Source organism: Phascolarctos cinereus, unplaced genomic scaffold (assembly GCF_003287225.1).
Source record: "Phascolarctos cinereus isolate Bilbo 61053 unplaced genomic scaffold, phaCin_HiC Scaffold_4;HRSCAF=312, whole genome shotgun sequence".
Lineage (NCBI taxonomy): Eukaryota > Metazoa > Chordata > Mammalia > Diprotodontia > Phascolarctidae > Phascolarctos > Phascolarctos cinereus.
The window spans coordinates 236,074,087-236,091,591 of record NW_027555847.1 but is presented as its reverse complement, the minus strand read 5'-3'; the positions used below and the strand labels follow the sequence as shown (position 1 = coordinate 236,091,591).

The following is a 17,505-nucleotide window of genomic DNA, read 5'->3' as shown; positions in this document are numbered from 1 at the left end:
TCTTTCCTCTACCTCCTCAAGATAATACTAAATCTTTAGTGTTACAAATGCAGTACAAAAGTTAGCTATTTGCAGGTATTTCAAAATACCCAGGTTGACATCTTCATCTTCACCCAACTTTGAGTCTTTCTATCTCTCATGAGTCTCCCAGCCCATCATCCACACTCTCTGCCTTCACTTTCTTCCCTTCCCTTTCTAGACCCTACAATTAAATAGTTCAATGTTACACTGTCCTCTATTCTTGAACCCTTTGCCCCTCATCCTAACAATACTTAGGCCTTGCCAAATGCAAACCTAGAATATTTCTACCCTTCCAATATCTGCTTTCTCTGCTTCCACTCACTTGTAAGTGGAAATCAGACAACTCTGCTGACTGGATCCAATATACAATTATTCTATCTAATATCAACTAGGCCCTCACTTCAATAACTGCTTTCCACAACTAGTCCTCCCTAATTGATTTTCTACTGAACTCCTGGAGCAGCTGCTCCATAACTTCTCTTCTCTCCTCAAGCTTCTCAAGACCTCTACTTCTTCCAACACTCTCAAAAGAAGACCTGGCCTCATTTTTGCTGAGAAAATAAAGGTAATGGGTATTACAGGGAACATTTGTGGGAATGGGCCTACAAAGTCCATCCCAAGGAGCATGCCCTGAAGCAACTCTGACAACTTCTAGAGACTCAGTGCTGAAGGTGGTGAATTTAAGATAGCAAAGAAATCCCCTAATTGGTCACTGAACAGGGAGAGAATCTCTTACTACAAGGATCTTAAAAAGGGTATCTATCACCTGTAGTGTGCTGGTAAATGTTTAACAGCCAGCTCTCTTAAAAGGCATTACACACTTTAAGTTTAATCTGCATTATAACAGGGACTTCTGACTAATGTGGCACTGTAAGAGGCCAGGATAAGCCCAGGCCCCACACTCTAAAACACTCCAATAAAGTTCTAAAAATGCTGGAGAAGGAACAGTGATAAAGAAAACCAAAGAGAAAAAGGCATACTCTCCTCCATCAAGGAGGTGATCTGAATTAAGTGACTTGCCCAAGAGTCACACAGCTGGTTTCTCTAGAATTCTCTAAGTATACCATATCTCCTCTGCAAAGAGTGATAGTTTTGTTTCCTCGTTGCCTATTCTGATTCCTTTGATTTCTTTTTCTTCTCTTACTGCTACAGCTAACATTTCTAGTACAATATTGAATAATAGTGGTGATAATGGCATCCTTGCTTCACCCCTGATCTTACTGGGAAGACTTCTAGCTTATTCTCATTACAAATAATGCTTGCTGATGGTTTTAGATAGATTACTAGTTATCACTTTAAGGAAAGCTCCATTTATCCCTATGCTCTCTAGTGGTTTTAATAGGAATGGGTCCTGTATTTTGTCAAAAGTTTTCTCTGCATCTACTGAGATAATCATATGATTTCTGTTGGTTTTGTTATTGATATGGTCAATTATGCTGATAGTTTTCCTAATATTGAACCAGCTCTGCATTCCTGGTATAAATCCTACCTGGTGATAGTGTGTGATCATTGCGACAAATTGCTGTAATCTCCTTGCTAGCATTTTATTTAATTTTTTTGCATCACTATTCATTAAGGAAATTGGTCTGTAGTTTTCTCTGTTTTAGCTCTTTCTGGTTTAGGTGTCAGCACCATATTTGTACCATAAAAGGAATTTGGTGAGACTCCTTCTTTGCCTATTTTTCCAAATAGTTTATATAATACTGGAATTGTTCTTTAAATGTTTGGTAGAATTCACTTTTGAACCCATCTGGCCCTGGGGACTTTTTCTTAGGGAGTTCACTGATGGCTTGTTTAATTTCTTTTTCTTTCTTTCTTTCTTTCTTTCTTTCTTTCTTTCTTTCTTTCTTTCTTTTCTCTCTCTTTCTTTGTTTCTTTGTTTCTTTGTTTCTTTGTTTCTTTCTTTCTTTCTTTCTTTCTTTCTTTCTTTCTTTCTTTCTTTCCTTCTTTCTTTCTTTCTTGGCAATTGGGGTTAAGTGACTTGCCCAGAGGCACACAGCAAGTGAGTGTTATATATCTGAGGCAGGATTTGAACTCAAGTCCTCCTGACTCCAAGGCCGATGCTCTATCCATTGTGCCACCTAGCTGCCCCTAATTTCTTTTTCCAAGATGGGGTTATTTAAGTATTCCGTTTCCTCTTCTGTTAATCTGGGCAATTTATATTTTTGTAAATATTCATCCATTTTGCTTAGATTGTCAGATGTATTGGCACATAATTGGGCAAAATAGTTTTTAATAATTGCTTTAATTTCCGCTTCATTGGTAGTGAATGCTCCCTTTTCATTTCTGATACTGGTAATTTGGTTTTATTCTTTTTTGAAAAACTTAAATTAACCAGTTTATTTATCTCTTTTACTGGGTCCCACCCCCCCCTCCGAAAACCAGCTCCTAGTTTTATTTATTAGCTCAATAGTTTTCTTACTTTCAATTTCATTAATCTCACTTTTGGTTTTCAGGATTTCCAATTTGATGTTTAATTGGGGATTTTTAATTTGTTCTTTTTCTAGATTTTTTAGTTGTATGCCCAATTTATTGATCTGCTCTTTCTCTATTTTGTTGATATAAGAATTTAGAGATATAAATTTTCCCTTAAGTACTGTTTTGGCTGCATCCTATAAATTGTGGCATGTTGTCTCAGTGTTGTCATTCTCTTTAATGAAATTATTAATTTTTTCTATGATTCTGATCTATTCATTCTTTATGATTAGATTATTTAGTTTTCAATTAATTGTAATCTATCTTTCCACTGCCTTTTATTGAATGTAATTTTTATTGCACTATGATCTGAAAATGATGTATTTAATATTTCTGCCTTTCTATATTTATGCCCTCATACATGGTCAATTTTTTGTGTAGGTGCCATGTACTACTGAGAATAAGATATATATTCTTTTCTATCTCCCTTCGGTTTTCTCCAGTGGTCTATCATATCTAACTTTTCTAAAATTCTATTCACATACTTAGTTTCTTTCTTGTTTACTTTGTGGTTGGATTTATCTAGTTCTGAGAGGGGAAAGTTGAGGTCCCTCACTAGTACAGTTTTACTGTCTATTTTCTCTTGTAACTCACTTAACTTCTCCTTTAAGAATTTGGATGCTATACCACTTGATCCATATATATGTTTAGTATTGATATTACTTCATTGTCTCTGGTATCTCTTAGCTAGATGTAGTTTCTTTCCTTATCTCTTTTAATTAGATCTATTTTTGCTTTTGCTTTGTCTGACATCATGATTGTTCCCCCTGCTTTTTTTTCTTTTACTTCAGCTGGGGAATCTGTTGTGCTCCATCCTCTTACCTTTACTCTGTGTCTCTCTGCTTCAAGTTTGTTTCTTATAAACAACATATTGTAGGATTCTGGTTTTTAATTCACTCTGCTTTGCTTCTGTTTTATGGGTGAGTTCATCCCATTCACATTCCTAGTTATTATTACTGTGTATGTACTTCCATCCTGTTTTTCCTCCTGTTTATCCTTCTCTTTCTCTCCTTTCACCCCTTCCCTCCACACCAGTGTTTTGCTTCTGATCACCATCTTCCCTAATCTGCCCTCTTTTCTGTCAGTCCCCCTCCCTTTTTCTTAATCGTCTCCCCTCCTACTTCCCTATGGGGTAAGGTAGATTTCTATAACTAACATTATGTATGTTATTCTCTCTTTGAGCCAGTTCCAATGAGAGTAAGGTTCAAGCAATGCCCATTGCTCCCCTCTCATCTTCCCATTCACTGCAATAAGTCTTTTGCTCCTCTTCATATGAGATAATTTACCCCATTCTACCTCTCCCTTCCTTATGTTCCCAGTATAGTACTTTTTCTCACCCCTTATTTTTTTTCTATTATCCCATCAGAGTCACCATATACCCACATCCTCTGTCTATATATTCATAACTGCACTAATGGTGATACAGTTCTTAAGAGTCAGAAGTATCATCTTTCCATGTAGGGATGCAAACAGTTTAGCCTCATTGAATGAATCCCTTATGTTTTCTCTTTTTACCTTTTTATGCTTCTCTTGAGTCTTGTATTTGAAGGTCACTTTTTTTATTCACCTCTGGTCTTTTCATTAAGAAAGCTTGAAAGTCCTCTATTTTATTGAATGACCATTTTCCAACCTGAAGAATTATGTGCTCAGTTTCACTGACTAAGTGATTCTTGGATGTAATCCAAGCTCCTTTGCTTTCTGGAATATCATATTCCATGCCCTCTGATCCTTTAATTTAGAAGCTGCTAAATCCTGTGTAATACTTACTGTGGCTCCATGATATTTAAATTGTTTCTTTCTGGCCAACTGCAGTATTTTCTTCTTGACCAGGGCATTCTGAAATTTGGCCATGATGTTCCTGGGAGTTGTCTTTTTGGGATCTCTTTCAGGAGGTGATAAGTGAATTCTTTCAATGTCTATTTTACCTTCTGGTTCAAGGATATCAGAGCAGGTTGTTTTTTTCTGATACTTTCTTGAAGTGTGATGTCCATGTCCTTTTTTTGATCATGGTTTTCATGTAGTCCAATAATTCTTAAATGTCTCTCCTGGATCTATTTTCTGGATCAGCTGTTTTTCCAATGAGATATTTTAGATTTTTGTCTATTTTTTTTTCATTCTTTAGATTTTCTTTGATTGATTGTTGATCTCATGGAGTCCTTAGGTCCTGCTTCACCAATTCTAATTTTTAAGGAGTTATTTTCTTCAGTAAAATTTTATACATCTTTTTTCCTTTTTTTGTACTTCCTTTATCAAGCTGTTGACTCTTTTATTCATGTCTCTTGCATCATTCTCACTTATTTTCCCAAATTTTCTTCTACCTTTCTTATTTTATTTTTAAAGTCTTTTTTGAGCTCTTCCAAGAGTTCTTTTTGGTCCTGAAACTGATTCTCATTTTTCTTTGAGGGTTTGCATGTAGGCATTTTAACGATATTGTCTTCTGAGTTTGTGTTTTTATTTCCCCTTTCACCATAACTTTCTGTGGTCAAGTTCTTCTTTTTTTTTTTTGGCTCATTTTCCCCAGCCTATTTCCTAACTTTTAAAGTTGAACTCTGCTCCTGGGATAGAGAAGGAACTGTCCAAAGCTTCCAGTGCCAGTGAATGTAGGCCCTGGCTGTTGGGCAGGTGTTGCACTGAGGCCCCAAGGACTCTGGTCCTGTGCTAGGGCCACGGAAGGGCCTAATGCTGTGCTGGGGCCAAGGCGGGGGGGAGGAGGGGCACAGTAGAGGGAGGGGAAAGAATCTGGTCACTTGGCTGGTACTACATTGGGTCCTGCAGGTGTGCTTGGATTTGTAATGTTTATACACACACACACACACACACACACACACACACACACACACACACACACAGATGTATGTATATATATATATTTATATACATAGGTATATATGTATATAAAGAGACCTATATCTATATATAGGTTATATATACATACATACATATATTTATATATTTTTAATCAGCTATCTGAATTTTTATTTCTTATTATAAAATGTGAAAATGACACAAGTTGGCAGGAATAGCTAACCACCTGGATAGGAGTCAGAATCCAAAATGATACTGATAGCCTAAAGCAATGGTTTCCAAACTGATTTGATCTCATATTCAGAACCTTCATTTGCTGAGATCAGATGTTTGTGTGTTGATGTTTTAAGAACACATCCATAAAATGTGTATATTTACTTATTTATATATTATATATAGATATATACTACCCCACTAATAATTACATACATTATAAAACACAAAAACAAAAATTAAAAAAGGATGAGATTAAGATGAGGTAATATTTAATAACAGAATCAAGAAGGAATCACTAGCATTTCTTTATTGAGTTGGAAGTGAGTGGCATGATTAGACCTATACTTCAGGAAAATCTTGGGAAATGTGCAAACAGATTGATGAGGGGAAACCTGAAGACTGAAAACCAATTAGGCAAGATTTGTAAATTGTTTAGATAAGAGGCGTAAGGGAGAGTAAGAATCCAAGATGATACTGAAGTTGTTAACCTGGATAACTAGAAGGATGGTGATGCCTTCAACAATAATAGAGAAGTTTGGAAATGGAATGGGTTTGGGTAGAAAGATAATATAATGAGATTTGAGATGCAAATTATAATGTGTCCATTCCCATTGGCCTTGTGATGGATAATGTAATTAGATCTGTGATAGAAACTGCAACCCTTCCATACTTGTTAATCTTATCCCATACAAAATGAAAAAAAAAGAGGGGGGAGGCTCTTTGACATAGGTCACTGCCCTAAATCTCAGAGTTCACAATCCAGCTACAGTCTCAAGGGACTATGGATGGGGAGATATGGGTTGGATATGTTGGAGACAGTGAGAATTTTCCTAATGGCACACGCTCACCTGTTGCTCACTGCCTGGGGAAAAGTGAAGTTTTAACTACTGAGCGACTGTCATTCAGTTTAGAAAGTATTAAGTTAGAAGAGAGGGAAAAGAATAAAAGCATATTGGGGGAATAACTGTGGCTATGGTTGTGTTGGAGATAAGCCCCAAGAAAGAGTGGAATGTACCCCATCTTCCCACCATCTAACTGGTGAACCCCACACCCATTGGGGTGAAGTCACAAATTCCTTGGGATCAGGGAAAAGTGCCCTGGCCATGGGCTGCAGCACTAGATTGAAAGATGAAATTCCATGGGGTTAAATTTTAAGTATTATACGTATGTTCAAGAAAAATCAACCTGACAAGATGGAGACACATGGTTAGATAGCAATTTGTCTGAAAAAGATCAGGGTTGGAGAGGAGGGAAGGGAAGGTTAATGGAATGCAATCTACATATAAATCAGCAGTGTGTGACCTGCCAACCAAAAGAAAACTGAGGTGAACTTGGGATGCATTAAGAGAAGCATAGTTTTCAGTAGTAAGAAAGTGATATTCCCTCTGTTCAAAGCCCTAGTCAGACCACATCTTGAATACTTAGTAAGAAATTATTATTTCAAAATAAAACCCAAATATGGGAAATAAATAAAAAGCAAACTTTAAAGCACTACATAAATTTTGATTATTATTGAGTATTTATCACTATTTATTAGCATTCATGACTTGGCTCTGGCCTGTCTTTCCAGATTTATTACACATTACTTCTGTCCCTCATAAACACTATGGTCTAGCCAAAATGGCCTATTTCCATCTTCCATTTCTGTCCCTTTGCAGAGGCTGTCTCCCATGCCTAGATTGTATTCCTTCTTCATCTTCAACTCTTAGAATCCTTAGCTTCTTTCAAAGTTCAGCTAAAGTGCCATTTCATAGCGCATTCCTGAATCTTCTAGATGTAAGAGCCTGTCTCCTCAAACCAAAATTACACATTTACTTTGTATACATTCTATACATACTTAAAAGATAATAGAATAATAGGTTTAGAGTTGGAGGACCTTGGAAATCATCAAGTACAACTTCCTCATTTGTAAAATGAGAAAACTGAAGCCTGAAGAGGTTGTGACCCAGGTCCACATAACTAGTAAGTGTCTGAGACAGAATTCAAACCTAGGTCTTCCTGACTCAAGTCCAGAGCGCTATCCACTATACTTAAAGGATTACATGTTCACTTAGATAGAATAAGCTTCTTGATGGTAGGAACAATTTCATTTTTGTCCTTTTGTCCTTGGCACCCAGTACACTTCCAGTTTCATAATGGGCATTTGTAAATGCTTACTGATCAAAGATATTTTCTTTTTATCATTTGAAATTTAGCCAGTGTGTTCTTGGGAACTCATATCTCTATTAAGTGCTCTGACATCACTTATCTCAATTTTTGGAAATGCATTATATTCCCTTGTGTTGTGACTTATCATTACGGCCATTTAATACCTTATGTATTTATGTCTAGTCTCTGTTCCAAGATTATAAGATCCCTGTGGTCAGAGAACCACAACACTTTTTAAAAAAAATTTCACTAGTTCCACTGTGTTGGACTTGACCTTTGAGGTTCCTTTCTTTCATTGAGGTTAAAAGATACAAATTTAAGTGGACAAAAGAAACAACTTTTTATGTCTGCAGCAACAGTATTTAAACTCTGTATTCATCCTATATCCCTCCTCCCCTGTGTTGCCAAACTTATTCAGAAAGCCAAAGCCACTTCCTCTCTTCTCATGCTCTTCTAAACCCTCTGCAATCTTGCTTCAGACTTCATCATAAAACCTCTGCAAAGTTAACAGATGGTTTCTTGATTGCCAAAGCTAATAGCCTTTTCTCAACCCTAATCTTTTTTCACTTCTCTGGAGCACTTGACCTTGTTGATTGACATTGTTGATCACTTCCTTTTTTTTTTCTTCTTTTTCTTCTTCTTCTTTTAAAGCACCCACCTTCCTGGGTTGTGAGGAGGAAATGAGATAATTTGTAAAGTACTTAGGGCCTGGCACATAGGGGACACTTAATAAATGTTTACTTCCTTCACTCCTTCTGGATACTCTCTCCTCACTAGGTTTTCATGACACTGTTCTCTCCTCCTGGTTTTCCCCCACCTATCTGACCAACCACTTCTCAGTCTCCTTGGCAAGTTCTTCATCTTAGTCATGTCCACTAACTATGGTTGGGACTCAAGGTTATGTCCTGGGCCCTCTTCTCTTCTCTTTCAATCTTATCTCTCTTGATCTCATCAATACCTATGGGTTCATCTCTCTGAAGATGATTTCCAGATCTATGTATCCATCTCTAACCTCTATCCTGAGCTCCAACCCCACATCACCAACTGCCTTTTGGATACCTCAAACTGGATGTATCACAAGCATCTCAAACTCACCACATTCAAAATAGAACTCATTATCTTTTCCCCAAAACCCTGTTACTGCCAAGGGTACCACCATCCTCCCAGTCACCAGGATTGCAACTTCAGTGGCATCCTCAACTCCTCATTCTCACCCCACATAATCCAAAATGTTGCTGTATCTTGTCATTTCTGCCTCTATAGTATCCGTCCTATACATTGCTTCTCTCTACTCACAGAGCCACAACTCCATTTTAGGCCCTCATTACCTGTTTCTATGGACCAATAACTTTCTAACCAGTCTCCCTGTTTCAAGTCTCTTTCTACTCCAATCTATCTTCCACTCAGCTGCCAAGATTTTTTTTTAAAGCATAGTTTGACTATGTCCCTGTTCAATGGATTTCACTATTAGCTCCAGGATCAAATAGAAACTCCTTTGTTTGGCATGTGAAGATCTTCACAATCTAGCTCTTTCCTAATCATAATAACTAGCATTTATCTAACTTTTATGTTTGCAAAGCACTTTCCATATGTTAATTCATTTGATCTTCATAGCAATCCTGTGGTAGATGAATTACCATTCCCTTTTTGAAGATGAGAAAATTGAGACACACAGATTAAGTGACTTGCTCAGATTTACACAAATAGTAAGAGTCTGAGAAAGAATTTGAACTCAGATCTTCCTGATTCAAAGTCCCATGCTCTATCCACTGCATAGCTTAACTGCTTCTACCATTCCAGTCTTCTTAAACTTTATTCTCCACAAATTCTACATTTCAGCAATACTGGCCTACCTGGAGTTACTCAAGCTAAACAATCCATAACCATTCCTGTACTTTTGCGCTAGCTGTCCCTCATGCTTTAAATGTTCTACTCCCTTAACTCCTTCTCTTAGTGTCAAGGAGGCCTTCTGCCCCTCCCCCTTCCCTTCTTCCCAGTTACTAATACTTTCCCTTCTCAGAGTGTTTTCCAACTACTGTGTATGTATGTATGTATATATATCTTGCATTTGCCTAGTTGTTTTCTCCCCCGTTAGAAAGTAATATCCTTGAGAACAAAGATTGTGTTTTGTCTTTCTTTGTAGCATAGTGCCTGACACATAGCAAACATTTAATAAATGTTTGTTGGCTGAGTAAAGTATTCAGAGGACATAGAATGGAAATATATAACATTTAAAAACCCAAAACAACCTGATCAGCTAGCTGATGTAGCAGATAGAGTGCTGGACCTGGAGTCAGTAAGACCTGAGTTCAAATCCAGCCTCAAGATTCTAGCTGGGTGATCCTAGGCATGTCACTTAATCTCCTATTTGCCTCAGTTTCCTCATCTGCAAAATGGGGGTAATAAGAGCCCCTACCTCCTAGGGCTGTTATAAGGCTCAAGTGAAATAACTGTAAAGTGCTTGGCTCCTAAAAAGTGCTATATAAATGTTAACTATCATCATCATTATTATTATTGATCATATCCCCATTAGATACAACAACCACATCTCCCAGATTTTCTAATTTCAAGGAATATGTTTTAATGATGTATTTCAAAAGGAATATGGACCAATATGCTAAGACTTTTGTTGAAAAAAATAAAGTTATCATCTAACACAATATAATTCAGCCAACATTAAATAAACACCTACTAGTGCTAGGCTCTAGTGATTACAAAGTCAAAACTAAACACCGTCACAGAATGACAGAATTTTAGAGTTGGAAGAGACTTTAGCGGTAATCTATAGAACCCTCATTTTCTTCAAGCTGCCTCCCAGACTTCCTCTCCTCCCCCTCTCATACATATCCTCCCTTCCCTTTTCAATTTCCTTTAGTATGTCTTCCTCCATTAGCATGTAAGCTCGTTGAGGGTAGGGATTGTCTTTCTGCTTGTATTTATATTCTCAGCCTTCTCTGGGTGCATGGCACATAGTCAAGAGCTCAATAAATGCTTGAGGGAAAAAAAAGATCCCCACTATAACATTTCTTCCTTTCAATGACCTTACATTCTCCTGAAAATACATATATATTTCCACAGAAATGCAGATATTTAGTACACGTGTTGTGTATACAGTACAAAGAAACAGGAGAGAATTTGGGGAAGGACACTGAGGTCAAAGGAGCTGCTCTTTAACAGCTCTGAGTCAGTCTGTGTGTTTCACCCCACCCAAAATGAGAGAATAAATGCCATTGTGGCATATACCCAGTTGCCTCCTACCACAGAGTCAACAAGATTCATACTGACATGGTGCTTTTAAATGGCAGAGAAGGTAATCTCCCCAGAACTGGCACCCAACCAAGTACATTTAAATGAGTAAAGAATCAAACTCTAAAGAGTTGAGCTACACAATGTAAACACGCTAATTCTCTAATCTCAAAGATCATTGTAATTGGCTTGCTTTTAAAATTAAAATAAAGGCTTGTTAGTTGCTTTCCACCCAGCATTCCTTCAAAGTTCAATACAATCAAGAGATAGTTTCCTTAATAACTTATACCTCCTCTTTGTCTTAAAAAAAACAAAACAAAACAAAACAAAACCAAAACAAGCCAAAAGAGAGGCAGGGAAATAACTGAAAGTTAAGTAAAGTCCACAGGCAAACTTTTCTCCACCACCAAAGCAAGAGAAGCGGTAAAACCTGTTTTACAAGTCTGAGACAAGTCTCTACATCAGGCAAGCACTGGACTGATATGTTTCATTCTTTCTTAGCTGAACACACATTTTCCTGCCTCACAAAAATAATGATGGGTGTAGTATTAAGAGAGGTGTTCCAAATATACCCTGATGGGTAACAGTGCAAAGAGGTAACTGAGTAGCTGTTTTAAGCTGCAGGTTTTTTCTTGATACTTTAAGAATTGGTATAAATTGTTGAATGGAAAGGTCTTACATATGCTAATGAAAAAAATAATAAAATTCCAAACTGTTAATCATCTTTCTCATCATTTTCTGATAATTGTCTAGGCTTCCTTTTATTTTTTATTTTCTATGTTTGCTTCTTGGATTACAATGATTTCTTAAACTAAACAATGATTTTTTAAATCAACTAACAATGATTTTAAAAACTAAAACATAAATAATTATGTCTCAAAATACAAAATTCAGCTTTGCATTATTTTGGAACTCTTCTTTTGATTACAATCAGCTTTCACCTAAGATTTCACATATATCTCAAAATTAACAATCAAAGTAATTAGATGAATTTTAAAGAGACTATGACAAATTAACTTTTCTGTGTCTGATATGAAACACCATGGTAGCTAACCATGTTTGACATTCAACTACAGTAAATATGGTTGTCTGTTCATCTAACAAATCTCAGAAGAGCCACAAAATTTTATTACACAGAACCCTTCACAGGATCCTTTCTGCTCTCAGAAGGATAATGTTCACTGACCCAAGGATATGTTAGATGCAGGAAAATCCAAGGATCATTGGTATCATTTCATGGAGTGAAACAAGAGAAGGTTTATTCTAATTTCTATTCCCCACAGAATGACATTCTTCTGATTCTTCTTTCTAAGAATAGTTTTTAATCAAACACATTTTTGGTCTTAAATAAATTCAATGTAAATGAGAAAACTTATTTCAAAATTATTTTTAAAAATTATCACAACATAGTATGATACCTCACCATAAAGAGAGAAGAAAAAAGAATCTAGGTCGGGCCTTCACTATCCTTTCACCTTTCCTTATCACCCACCTCTGGCATACAAGGAAAACAGTAATTGAAGGTACAGGTTTAATTCAGTCATTTCTCAATTATCCATACAAATGGGGTAATGGAAGAGAAATAGCAGTAACATAGATAATTCAGAACAGTAAGATCATAAGTTCAGACCTGCAAGGTACCTGAGAGGTCATTTAGTCCCACATCCCATATTTATCCCACATTTTACAGATGATGAAATGGTTTAAGTATATGATAAGTAAACAGACAGGTTAAGTAACTTGCCCAGGGTCACACAGCTAGTATCAGAGGCATTACTTGAACCCACCTCCTCTGATTCCCAATCCAGAGCCTATTCCATTATATATCAAGCTGCCTAGTAAGCATTTGGAAAAGTGTACTTCAAATAACAATAAAGTTTCCTTTTTTAAAAAAAAAAGCTCCCTCTTTTAAAAATACCAGTATTCATCTTATATAATGCTATACTGAGAGAGAGGCGGTCTGGCTTAGTGATTAGAAGGCTATCTTTGGAAGTCAGAAGACCTGAGTTCCAAGTCCTTCTTCTGACACACATTGGCTGCATGACCCTGGACAAGTTTTTTATTTTTTCACTGCCCCTAGACAGCTTCCTAAGACTATAGGTTGGGGAATAATAACTGATCGATACTGTTAAAAGTAGTTTTCTCACTAGGGAATTCCTTGTACCAATACAATAGCAGGACTTGGGGGCAGGTAGGTGGTACAGTGGATGGAGCACCAGCCTTGGAGTCTGGAGGAGATGAGTTCAAATCCTACCTCAGATAGTTACTAGCTGTGTGACTCTAGGCAAATCATTTAACCCCATTTCCTCCAAAAAAGAAAAGAAAAAGAAAAGAAATAGCAGTACTGCCCCTCTCCCTCCAAATATTGCTACATGACTGTGAATCATGAAATACACACCACAATCTCTGAGCCACACGGTGGATATGAGGATAAATAGGGCATAGTATCATATTAATGGTGAATTGTGCACAAAAAAGCAAAAAAGTAAAATATAGCATCTCAGAAATGTATAAATGGTCAGTAATGAAGTAAGATGGAGGAATGGAAGCTGTCAGAATGCACTAGTAAAGAATGACAAGAGATCTAAGTAAGGGAAAGCTCCCAACAGGTTGGATGTATTCTTTATAGAGGACATGGACAAGAATTGCATTGGATTCAAAGTCATGAATGGGTTATAATGCATACAGTTGAAGAGTATGACACCATTGATGAGAACACAAATCCACCGAAATATCAACATTACTATAAACAAGATGGCAAACAGGATGACAAAAACTACTAAATAATCAAAAGGTGACTATTATCATAGTCCCTTTCCCTTCTACAACTTCATTCCAGAAAAAAAAAAAAGAATGACATGTAACTAGGCCAATAGGTAGAGAAAAAGCCACCCCTTCAAAAACATATGTATGTGTATGTGTACGTAGATATCTACACACACACACACACACACACACACACACACACACACACACACACACACACACACACGCGCGCGCGCGCGCGCGCGCGCGCGCCAGTAAAGGTAGAATGGAAATGACCAGACACGGATCCTATGAGCTCATTCCTCAAACCAGGTCCAAAGTTCAGGGTGATTTATCACTACCACCACAATCATTTGGGTGTACCTCAGTAAGAACAAAGTCAGGAATAACATAATATTTCAGCAGTCTCAAAACGCATCAGTAATTCTGTTAAAAACTAATCTATGTACAACCTCACTGTAGCAAAGACATAAACAAACAGCATTCTTCAGGAACAGAAACAATGATTTTTCCAACCTGTGAACACCTTACCACTAATAGGCTTGAGGTCAGCTTAATATTAAATTGAGGTTTTAGTAAGGGACCTTGATTTAATGGTTCCACAGTTAAAATTGACAGTATCTAAAATAAGACAGGATAGGTCTTTTTTAAAATGAATTAAAGTTTTGCAGATTCACATATAATCCCAAAAGGAGCAGGGGAAGTAGGGAAACAACACACCAGTTCAAATATCCTTTACATGTTTTTATTGGCAAAACACCAGTAGGTTTAGCTCAGTCTGCCAGCCTGCTGCAACAGGTGCATCTCTTAGTTAAAAACAAGATCTACTCTCTTCTTTTTGGAATAACAACTTAAAAAACAAACCTCAATTTGTCAGCACTAGGAGAAAAATTAAGCAACTTTTTTTTTTTTGGTGTAACCTACTTCACCTATCTGTATGTATTTCCGGTTTCTTGTCCAAGGTTATAGGAGCCTCTTATGGCAGTTTACCAAAATAGCTGTATCCAATTTTTCTGGCCTGTTGAAAAGGAAGTTGAGGTAAGAAAGGAGGAGAGCAGCTCATCAGGTTCGGAAAGGTATTAGCAAAAACAAATGGTGGGTCAGATAGCTCAAATGAGAATCCATCACAAGAGGAAATTACCCTCCCATATAAAATGGGAATGCTTTTCTAAAACATGAGGAAACTTCTGTCATTTATTCTTTTCTACTACAAAAAGTCTAGTGCTCCATTTTCCCAAAGTCCCTTTAATCTCTAAGCCAAAAGAAATCCAAGACAATGGTTATCACGGATACAAAATGTTATATCTTCTCTCCAACTCATTACCAAAACGAAGTTCAGACAACCAAAGAAGCTAAAACTGGTATATAAAAATATACCACCTCCTTGCAATAGTCTTATGCCATCCAATTCAACAATTCACACAAAGTACTATGTGTAAGACACTGTACTAGTAGCTGAGGATAATAAAAGACAAAACCTAAACTCTTCCTTCCAGGAGCTTCTATTTGGAGGAGCGGGGGAATGGATGGGGTTATTTTACTTCCATCCGGGTAGCAGGTACATTATATAAAAATATGTGGCACGGGAGCCCATGTACAGAGAGGCCTGAACGAATGGGAAAACATGCGTAGGTAAGTGTATGAGAATGGAAGTGGAGAAGAGGGACAACATTTTTTTTTCAGGTCTAAGCTGGTTTTTGCAATAGAACAGTCAGAACAGTGCAATCTTCTGGGTGGACAGTGATAGTAGGCCATCTTCTTCGAAAAGGGTAAAAACCACAGCCTCCCGAAGAAATCCAAATACTCTCCACTCACTCTGCACAATCAACACCAACATCCACTTTTCCCCCATTTGCAACTTTTCCCCCAGCCAACAACATCCCCACACTAAGCCCTTTCCTGGTCCCTTCCTCACCTGCTATTTTACAACTAGGGGATCAACACCTCAATCCACACTCTGCCTTCTTTCCCCAGCAAACCTCATTCCCTGAAAATACCTTTTGACCTGTCCTTTCCCTCCCGACTATGAGCCCCCTCCCTCGCAAAAAAAAAAAAGCCCGATAGCCCCAAACACTAACGCTGCGCAGTGAGATCCCCGCCTCTCCACCCACCCCAGGCCTCCCCACAGACCTAAGCACCGGCACAGATGAGTCACGGAGACCCAAATACACTAAACAATTTTTGCAGGGGCTGTGGGTAAGAGACCGGCAAAGCCACCCTGTTAACACGCGAGCCCAGACGTTCCTAGTCACGACAGTTTCCTGTGGCAGCTTTGCAAGCATTTGCAAGAGGGTAGGAGAAGCATGCAATGTGCATGGCTGGGGAAGCTCGTTACCTGATGCTTGAGAAGAAGAAACTTCCTCTTCGCCTGCGCTTTCCTCCTCGCCACAATTTTGCTTTTACACTGCCACACTCTCTCTTTCCTTCAATCCCCTTTAGCATCTAGTTTCTCCCAGTCCCTATCCTAGACGAGGACTACTGAAGCAGGTTTAATTCCTCGGTGTGTGGCTAGAACTAGAAATAGGGGCGGTTACAGCAGCAAGAGGAGGAGGAGGAGGAGTTGGTGCCAGTATGTAGCAAGTTTGGGTTGCCCCCAGTATGGCCGCTGCAGGAAAGTGGAGTAGAGAAAGCTCAGTGCAGCAGCAGCTCCAGCCAGAACCAGATTGCCTAGCGGTGAACAGCTCCAGGGGAAAGGGGAGGAGTAGAATGATGCTTTGCTTTGAGCTACTGGAGGGAGGGAACAGGAGCATTGCGCGAGCTCGCCCGCGCGCCCGCACGCGCGCGCACACACGTACAAAATGTGCTGTTGCTTTAAACCTAGACACATTTTAATGTCTTTTTTTAAAAAAATGGTATTTTATATAGTTTTTAAAGTTTGTATTTTTAAAGTAAAATTTAGATGATTTTTAAAAATAAATTTTGTCATCTTTTAGCTTCTTTAATTTGATGATTAACCAATAGTGATCTTTATGGCCAAGTATTCAATAAAAATTCAGCTTTAAAAAAAAAATACCCAGTGTGCGCACATGATATAGAGGAAAACTAGTCCCTCTATTAAGAAATTTGTTTTTTTCCTTTGGACTAGTTTGCTTGTAGTAAGCACTACATTTTCCAGTGCAACTGGTATTGCTGGGTGATAGTGTAGAGAGCCAGCCTCTTAGACCTTAACTTTACCTTCAAAACATCAGGACTGAAGCTGGGGATTTTTTCTACTGTCTCCTTCAACATCCTTCCCCAATTCCTATACCCCAATCTCTGATTTTTTTTTCTTCCAGGAATGATTATCTCTTGGGCCAATCTATACTTTCAATTGATCTAGTTTACCTCTTCCCAGAGGCTTAAATGGCCTTTAGCCTTAAATGGCCTTTACAGCTTCTTCAACACTCACATATCCTATCCCATAGCCACCTGAAGGCAAACGCTTGCTAAATAATTCCCAAGTAGGGCAGGGAAATTCCAATTTGTTCTCTTTATTTTTCTATGAGAGAGATACAAAGTTCACCTAATTGTCTACCTTCAGGGAATTTGCAGTCTTGTGTGGATATGTGATACAAAAACAGTAACTGTGGTATAAAATGATACATTAAAAGTGTATAAGATCAGTTGGGCCATTTCTAATGCTTGTTGTGCTTTTAGGCGACCACACACCACAACCTTTATCACCACAACCAGGGAGGGGCAAGGAAGGTCAAAGATATGACCATATTTAAAGAAAAAGAAGAGCTACATATCGAGCCACTGTCATGGGCCACACTAAACCACCTTGAAAGTCTAAAAATAAGCTAAACAAGGAGAAAAAACCCAAAAGTGTTAAAAAAAAAACCCACC

At 37.9% G+C, this 17,505-nt stretch overlaps 1 protein-coding gene across 16 annotated transcripts in view; it reads right to left on the bottom strand.

Moving 5' to 3' along the window:
• Positions 1-17,505, bottom strand: part of SEMA4D (semaphorin 4D) — a 185,924-nt gene that overhangs the window by 167,158 nt on the left and 1,261 nt on the right. For 12 of the 16 annotated variants that reach the window (XM_078152962.1, XM_021009542.2, XM_021009553.2 and 9 more), the window contains exon 1: positions 16,013-16,380. The exons of 2 other annotated variants lie outside the window; for them this stretch is intronic. The gene's annotated coding sequence lies outside the window, so the exon portion shown is untranslated. Of the gene's footprint in view, positions 1-16,012; positions 16,385-17,505 lie in introns of those variants that run through there. 2 more of the 16 variants (XR_002328805.2, XM_021009554.2) reach the window with 2 other exon arrangements.